The following is an 8,450-nucleotide window of genomic DNA, read 5'->3' as shown; positions in this document are numbered from 1 at the left end:
CTTCAGTGCAGAAAATACATGATCATAAGCAGTTTCTATGAATCCAGTAACACTTTAAAATTGATTTGCATTTTATCTAATTAAATAACATCTATGTAAGTTTAATAAATAATAACTCATTGTAAAAGATCATATGTTCATTACATGGAAGATTGTGTTTGCTGCTTAAACTGGTCACCCACATATTTTGTTGGAAATAAAGATGAAAATGACAATGCTCTGTGTCTTGTGATTCTCAAACCCCTTGCAATAAACAATGCCAGTGAACTCAAAAGGAATAATGGGAAACCTTTTTAGAGTGATAACCATGAAAACAATGTTAGTTGCCAAACAAAATTAAAACTTTAAAAGGTCTCAGAATTTGAATTAGGCTTTAGGAGACCTTTAGGATTTGGCATAAAGGACTGCTAATTACATGTGAGAAATGTAAAACACCCACAAATGATTGAATATAGCCCAAAGGTCTAAATTTTTTTCTTCAGGACTATGGAAAAACTGAAGATATATTTTCTCTAATCCTTGGCCCCTCTTAGATCATCTTTCTTGCTACTTAGTCTAGTTTCAAGTCATACTTGAGGACTAGCATTACCATCATTAAATATTTTAATTTCCCACTAGTTATTGTCAATATCTAAATTTGTTTGCAATTTGTTTATTGCAAAGGGGTGAGAGAGAAAGGAATTCTATAACAATTTCTTAAGTGAATAAAGGCACTACAGATGTGTAATATTAACAGCACTTTTGTATGAGGTCAATGTATCATTGCTTTGGTACAAGTTTTCACTGATGTCTGAATGTTATAATTTCTACTGAAACAGCTTTCCAAAGATCAGTGATCTTTTGATATTTTTTCCTAATTAGATGTTAATGGAAGTTTCTCAATGTTCTACTTAGATATTTGTAAGTTGCACAGTTCTATCACTTTCCTCTTAGTAGCAAATAGTCTAGAAAAAATTCTAGGTGTTTTGTTAAATATTTTTACATAAATTAGGACTACTGTTGAAGAAAGCCATAGAGTGGGAAGGAAAAATGAGACTTTTATAAAAATGAGCATAGTATCGATTTATATTCTGAGGTTTTTTTGTTATCCTTTGGATGTGGTTGGTGTTGTCCGTAACAGAGCTCCCAGGGTTGTCCTAGATGTCTGAACTGCAGAGAGGAGCTGCATCCAACATAGTTGGTCAATTCACAATGTTTCCTCCGCTAAACTTGGGAAATGTGTCCCTCATGATACTGCCATTTAACTATTGTCATTTTTAAATTCTGCAATTAATTATGCTAATGATCTCATGATGAAGTCTGTCAATTTGCAGTGACATGTCAGTTCTCGATTCAAAAAAGTTTGATCTGGACCTCTTTTCAGCTTATCTATAGGTTGTTAATTATCTATGAATGACACATCCAACAGTAGGCTCATTTACTATGCCACTGAGAACTGCCTCTTGGATGTTTTGAGTTATATCCTACAGGAATTTTAAGTCTATATCCAGAGGAACTCCTTTCCCCAAAAAGTTCAGTGTCATTACTATATCATTTACTTAGATTCATGATTCTTGGAACATTTCACTTCTATGTACAGTTATCAAAACTTTTGTCTCCATGGGCTCCCTTATATTGTTTCCACTTAGAATAACCACTGTGCTAATTAAGGCTCCTAAATGGGAAAAGTTGCTGTCCAGTCCAGAAATCTCAAGTGCAGGTCTGATCCATGTCAGTACCATCCCCTCACCTTCATCCCTATGTCATTAAACTCTAGTGCTTGCCTTTTAGGTTTAGGGTTAAATGTTAAAAAAAAAATTTGAAAACCACCACCTGACTCCTCAAAGCATTCCCCCCCCCCCCTTGCACTTTGGTGCTGAACCATGCTGCTCCTGCTGTTTTTCATATGTTTGAATAGTCCACTATCTGGAGCATTCTTAATTTGGTTTCCTTCAAAATTCAAATCAAATTTAACCTAGTGGAGGTCACTCATTTCCACAGCTACTTGTGAATCTTAACATTTTATACGGTATATAACTGCATACAAGCTTGTTCCACTGAAATACAAGGGAAAAGGCATTTTTTATTTTACTAACCTCAAGGATTGCAGCATCCTTGCCCATTCTGCCAATCCCTTTGTTACTAAGAATTAGATGTATTTCAGTGAAATCCTTTTTGTTTGGGAAAATGCCTTTTCTAGATTTGTTATTAGGCCTAGTTTAGTATGTCAAACTACAAAAACCATTATTACTAAGTAAAATAATGTCATATACAGGAAAACATTTGATAAGGTGGAAGGAAAAAGGAAGATGAGGGGCATATAGTGCTTGGTAGAAGCAGCCTAGAAAAACCTGTACTAATGTATTGAAGTTCCAAGTCTTAGGAGAAATTGCTCTTACCATGAAGAATCTGAACATGTGCTCCCCTTTGCACAGAAACATGGGAAGAAAAGGCTAAGAAAGACTGGATCCAAGTTCAACAAATACTAAGCTACAGTTATTAAAATGAATTAGAACATAATTTGCCTTGCCCTTCACAATCTTGTATGAGACATGAAAGGCACAAGTTTAGGTGACAAAAAGTAGATTAAAAGTGTTGAAAGGGTACAAAGTTCTAGGATTTTAAATTCTTTGTCCTTGTTTATAAGAGATTGGGATCCTACATAGGTTTAGAGCTGGAAGGAACCTCAAAGATAATGTAGTGCCCTTATTTTTTATGTGACAACCCCAGTGTAGTTCTGTGACTATGGCAAATTGTATCAGGTAAAAGATGGAAAAAGTGAAATTATAACACATTGTCTTTAAAACCAGTGTTCTTTGGTTTTAAGGGCTTTAAAAAAAATCATAAAATCACATTGCCAAGATCATTTTGTCCTTCTGCAAGATCCCAAATAGAGTGATAAAACTCCCCTTGAAAATACCGTAAGATACTGATTACATCAGTACCTGGATCTTCAAATATTTCCTACTGCACAGAAGAGAAAATTTAAACATCTCCCTGGCACTAAGGAGTTTCCATCGTTTGCTCCTTCAGCTTTCTCCCATACCAGTTAATCTGTCCTAATTTCCAACCAAATTGCTCTCATAAATATGCCTTGCATTTTCCCAAAACAGCAAGTTTTTAACTTCGCGTGTAATATTCTGCCTTTTCCCTTTATCTGACAACCAAACTTATGCCCCATATTAAATTTATCTTCCCCTTGAAGCCTTTCTTGATTTTCCCAGCTAGAAATGCTCTGCTATATAAGCAATAAGACTCCTATCAGCTGGAATATTGCCTATAATTCTTCTAATACTTTTTTAGGGTTCTGAAGGGAAGAGGCACTGTGGTATTTATTTTCTCCACACATACAGACAGAACACATTTCTGGCTTTTAGAGGGAAGGGGCCAGGGGGAGGGAGCCATGTTATCCCCTTGCCTCATCTCTTGCATGATCTCCAACCTTCCTTGGAAGAGAAGATCAATTCCAGTCACCAGCCACATTGGAAAGTACAGGGTAATGCATACATGACTCACCTTTGAAATTCAGGCACTCCAAGGATGGAACACTTGGACAAAAATATTCTCAACTAAGACCTGTAGTTGGGGCGACAGTTTGTAGGATCATTCTATGGATCACAGAGTTTGCAAATTGGAAATGACTTAAAAAGTCTAATATACTAACCCATTCACAAAGGAATTTCCACTTTGAAATTTATTGACCACTTCAGGCAAGTCATTCAAGTCTTGGGGCAACTCTAATAATTAAGGTTTTCATATATCAAGCCTAAATTAGTTCATTATAATACTCTGGACCCAAATATCAATTCAAATCCCAAATGACAGCCCTTAAAATACTTGAATAAAGCTATCATGACTTTTCCTGAATCTTCTTTTCTCCAGCCAAAATATGTCCAATGTCATCATGGAATCAAGGCCTTGTACCATTCCACTTCTCCACGCTGGTCAAATTTATTGATTTATTTCTCTAGCTGTGGTGCCTAGGAAACTAGGTACAATATCTTTTTCTTTTTTAGGTATTTTTGCAAGGCAAACAGGGTTAAGTGGCTTGCCCAAGGCCACACAGCTCGGTAATTATTAAGTGTCTGAGGCCAGATTTGAACCCAGGTACTCCTGACTCCATGGCCGGTGCTTTGTCCACTTTGCCACCTAGCCGCCCCTAGGTATGATATCTTGACCATGATATGAATACTTAGAATAGGCAGTGCTGAAGAATAATTTAATGAACTGTTTTAGACCCAACAAATACAATTTGTATACTTTGAATAGTCAACACAAATGGACCTTTTACTGAATGAAAGAAGATAAATCCTCAGGTGTATTTTAACTTTTTGTAAGATTTTCCTATAATTAATATTCTCATCCCTTTCGTAGTAAAATAAGTAGAAAAGTGATTTTTTTTAAAGGTGATTTGTATAGGAACAGATGAAACTGAAATTTACCCATGGCTTGAAGGTATATTCAAGATCTTTATATGTATGAATAAAAAATACAAAAATATTAATAAGAGGTACTGTGATATACATCAGTACCTAGAGTTGGCTTGGAGGCAGGAAATTCTGGATGGAACTCTTAACTAAGATACCTACTGGCCATGTGTCCCTGGGCAATTGTTTCATCCTAGTGTTCCATGGGGTTTCATCCTGGTAATAGTGAATTTTAAGGATGAGTCATGTAAATCATATATTCTTTGCTTATACTTTTGGCATTGTAGTAAATGAGACATGCTTCACAGGAACTCAGTCTTGGACTTTATATTTCAATCTATAGCTTGATGGTGGTTCTTGGAACCTTGACTAGAATCAGCCAGGAGAAGGGGGCACTGAATCTTTGTCCTAAGGGTGCTAAAAATCAAAGAACCCTTGTATTCCTAAAGTGTCAAAATGTCAGCGTTTAGCACCTAGTAAATTTTTTTTTTAAAATAAGAAACTACCATATACTCCACAGTTTCTTTCCACCTGATCTAGGTACATTTGGTAGCCCTTACTCTTACTGCAAATATTCCTATTGGTGGCTTTGCCCTGATATCTCCTTCATTATCTCTAATTGGTTTCAGTCATCTTTGTAGGTGGTCATACTTTACACCTCATACTTGAGAGTACATTTATTAAGTACCTACAATGTGCAAGTAGTAAGGAAAGGATTAAAAATAAAGATTGCTCTCAGAGAATTTACTCTAAGGGCAGAGATAACACTGAAGAAGAGGATATTAAGTAGTACCCAGCTTGGGTACCTGATGTTTTGTGGAGTCCACACCAAGAAGAGCTGCTGATAGAAAGTGATCCATCTCCAGAATCCTGAATTCTGAAATACCTTTTCTGCCTGCAGGATGTCTTTATTAACTCCCTTTCCTGGTTAATAATCTCAAGCCTATTCTTCATCATTTTTTTTTTTTTTGTTGTTTTGCAAGGCAAATGGGGTTAAGTGGCTTGTCCAAGGCCTCACACCTAGCTGCCCCATACTATTAATTCTTAATACTTTTTAGACTATCTTGATACTTTAGTCTCATATTATGCTATTACTTTTTTTTGATAACTTCCTTTGCTAATCTTTTTCTTATATTTTAAAATGTAGCACCCTTACAGGTTTAGAGAATCCATGGTTCAACAAAAAAGTTAACTGAAGCAATTTATTTCAGTAAAATATCAGTTTATAAAAAAACCTAGGGGTGGCTAGGTGGCGCAGTGGATAAAGCACTGGCCCTGGAGTCAGCAGTACCTGGGTTCAAATCCGGCCTCAGACAACTTAATAATGACCTAGCTGTGTGGCCTTGGGCAAGCCACTTAACCCCATTTGCTTTGCAAAAAAACCAAAAAAAAATCTATACAAAATCATCAATTTTCTGTATATTATTTATAAAAATTAGCAAGACATGATAGAAAAAGAAATTATTTTAAAAATAACTGCAAAATGGATAAAATATCCAGAAACTAACCTATCAAGACATACTGACTCATGAATACATTTTACAGAATTACAGGAAGACAAATAGAGAAATACTGATTGTTCTTAGAAGAAATTACTGTACTACCTAAATAAACTTGCTGCACATTTATTGCTATACTAGTTCCATTTGACACATGGTCCCAGGACTCTGCAACTACCCCAAGGTGTCTCCCTCACTGCACTTAGAATGGTGCTGGTGGAAAAATAGAAATGGAGGAGATATAGCATTATCATGTTTCAAACTGTATTAGAAAATTACTATTTGGAATTGGTTCAAAACTAAGAAAGTCAATCAGTGAACTATTTTAATTAAGCAAAAGTCTGAAGAAATTAAACATAGCCTATGCTCAATGAAAGTAGCCTAAACTACTTGGGGTAAGGACATACTGAGAAGTCCTGGTAAAAGTGGAACACAATAAAGAGGAAATCAGGTTTACATCAAGGTGTTAAAAACAGGGTACCAAGCTTTGGCTGGCTAGGTGGTGCAGTGGATAAAGCACCGGCCCTGGAGTCATTTAGTCCCTAAATTCAAATCCTGCCTCAGACATTTAATTACCTAGCTGTGTGGCCTCGGGCAAGCTACTTTAACCCCTTTTGCCTTGCAAAAACCTAAAAAAATAAAAAAAAAACAACAGGCACTAGAATAGACTCTCATTAGGTACTTGGGGATATAAAAGGTCAAGGTTCATTCCAAGTAATAATCTCAAATATCTGTGCAGTTCTTCAAACCCTTTGATTGCCAACATCGTTATGGGTGGAAAGGACTCTTGTTCAGGAACAGGTTGATGTCCCTTCCAAAGCAGAGCTGTGATTCAGTGACTATACTTACAGATAAGCCATTCCAATCTCTCCATTTACAGATGAGGAAATAGATCCAAAGAGATAAGAAATCTTTTAGAGTCATATAGATTATTAATAAACAGCCAAGCTAGCCCATGAACTTCTGTTTTTCTGACTCCCAAATCTCTCTGCTAGTGTCTCACCACTAACATATGGAACTAACACAGAACAGTTACTGTTCTTTTGCATCCTTGCCCTGTTCATAAGAGGACCACATTTTAGATGATTTGTTTCAACTTCCATGTGTTTATTCAACTTAAATTAAAAACAACTTAAATAATTATTTTAAAAACATTTAATTATAATCAGATGCAATATATTGGAAAGAGCATTGGATTCTGAGTCAGAACCTGAGTTCAAAGCTTGGCTCTTCTACCAGTCTGCCTCTGGGCCAAGCACTTAACCTGAACCTTGGTTTCCTTTATCTATAAAATGAAATTAGGGTGGCTAGGTGGTGCAGTGGGGGATCAGCGGGGGGGACCTCAGCCAGAGTGAGCAAGTGAAGCCCAGCCCTCGGGGCACACAGCGAGCAGAGTGACCACAGCAGCCCAGATCTAGGAAACAGAAGCAGAAGCAAGTCAGCAGGAGCGTGAGTATAGAGCCTAGGGAGGGGAGTGGAGAGAGACTGCCGAGCTCTGTCCTCTGTCCCTGGAACAGGACTCTGGGGCTCTGACCACATTCAGATTCTGATCACAGGCTAGGCCCCCCCATAGAACAGCAGGGTCCCCCCACCTCAGCCCCGTGGCAGAGGGGGGCACTTATGGTTATTCACAGACCAGGAGGGAGGACAGAGCCTCACACACTGAGATCCTTGTGGGAGTGTCCCGAAAGCTCAGGAAGCACCCCAAAACAGGTGCAGGGTAGAGAAATGAGTAAGCAGAGAAAAAAAGAGGAACACCATTGAGAAATACTTTGTGAGCCCAAGAAGGAGCAAAACACTCAGTCTGAAGATGAGGAAGCACAAGCTCCTGCATCTGAAGAAAAGACTCCAAGAAAAACAGAAATTGGGCTCAGACTATGACAGAGCTCAAAAAAGACTTTGAAAATCAAGTGAGAGGGGCGGCTAGGTGGTGCAGGGGATAGAGCACCGGCCCTGGATTCAGGAGGACCTGAGTTCAAATCCAGACTCAGACAATAATGACCTAGCTGTGTGGCCTTGGGCAAGTCACTTAATCCCACTGCCTTGCAAAAAATAAAAAAAATGAAATTGGTCTCTTAAAAAAAAAAAAGGCCTTCCAGTTTCAACTCTGTCAGCCCTAGAGCTGGCAGAGCAGAAAGGGAGCTGGACTACGTGGGATGTGTACAATAGAATGTCCATCTGGGCATAGGTGAGGTCCCCCAAAACAGCTGTTTTAATTATTGCCAAATGAACTTTTTAGTCCTTACAGGATTAGAGACTTCGTTGAAAGGGACCTCAGGGCACAGTCCTGTCGCTGCACTCATTATTTATGAGGAAACTGAAGCACCAAAAGGTGGACTTGTAAAAGGTAAATCTGATTAAACGGTATGATTAGAACCCGCGTCCCAGACGCCTTCGGAGCCCGTGGGACCCCCACTTTTTCACCCATCCTTTTTTCTCTTGCATTTTTTTTCCCAAGGCCATAGGGTTAAGTGGCTTGCCCAAGGCCACACGGCTAGGTCATGGGATTTGAACCCAGGTCCTCCTGCTCCAGGGCCGGTGCTCT

This window comes from Macrotis lagotis, chromosome 8, assembly GCF_037893015.1.
Source record: "Macrotis lagotis isolate mMagLag1 chromosome 8, bilby.v1.9.chrom.fasta, whole genome shotgun sequence".
Taxonomy (NCBI): domain Eukaryota; kingdom Metazoa; phylum Chordata; class Mammalia; order Peramelemorphia; family Peramelidae; genus Macrotis; species Macrotis lagotis.
This window is presented reverse-complemented; position numbering follows the sequence as displayed.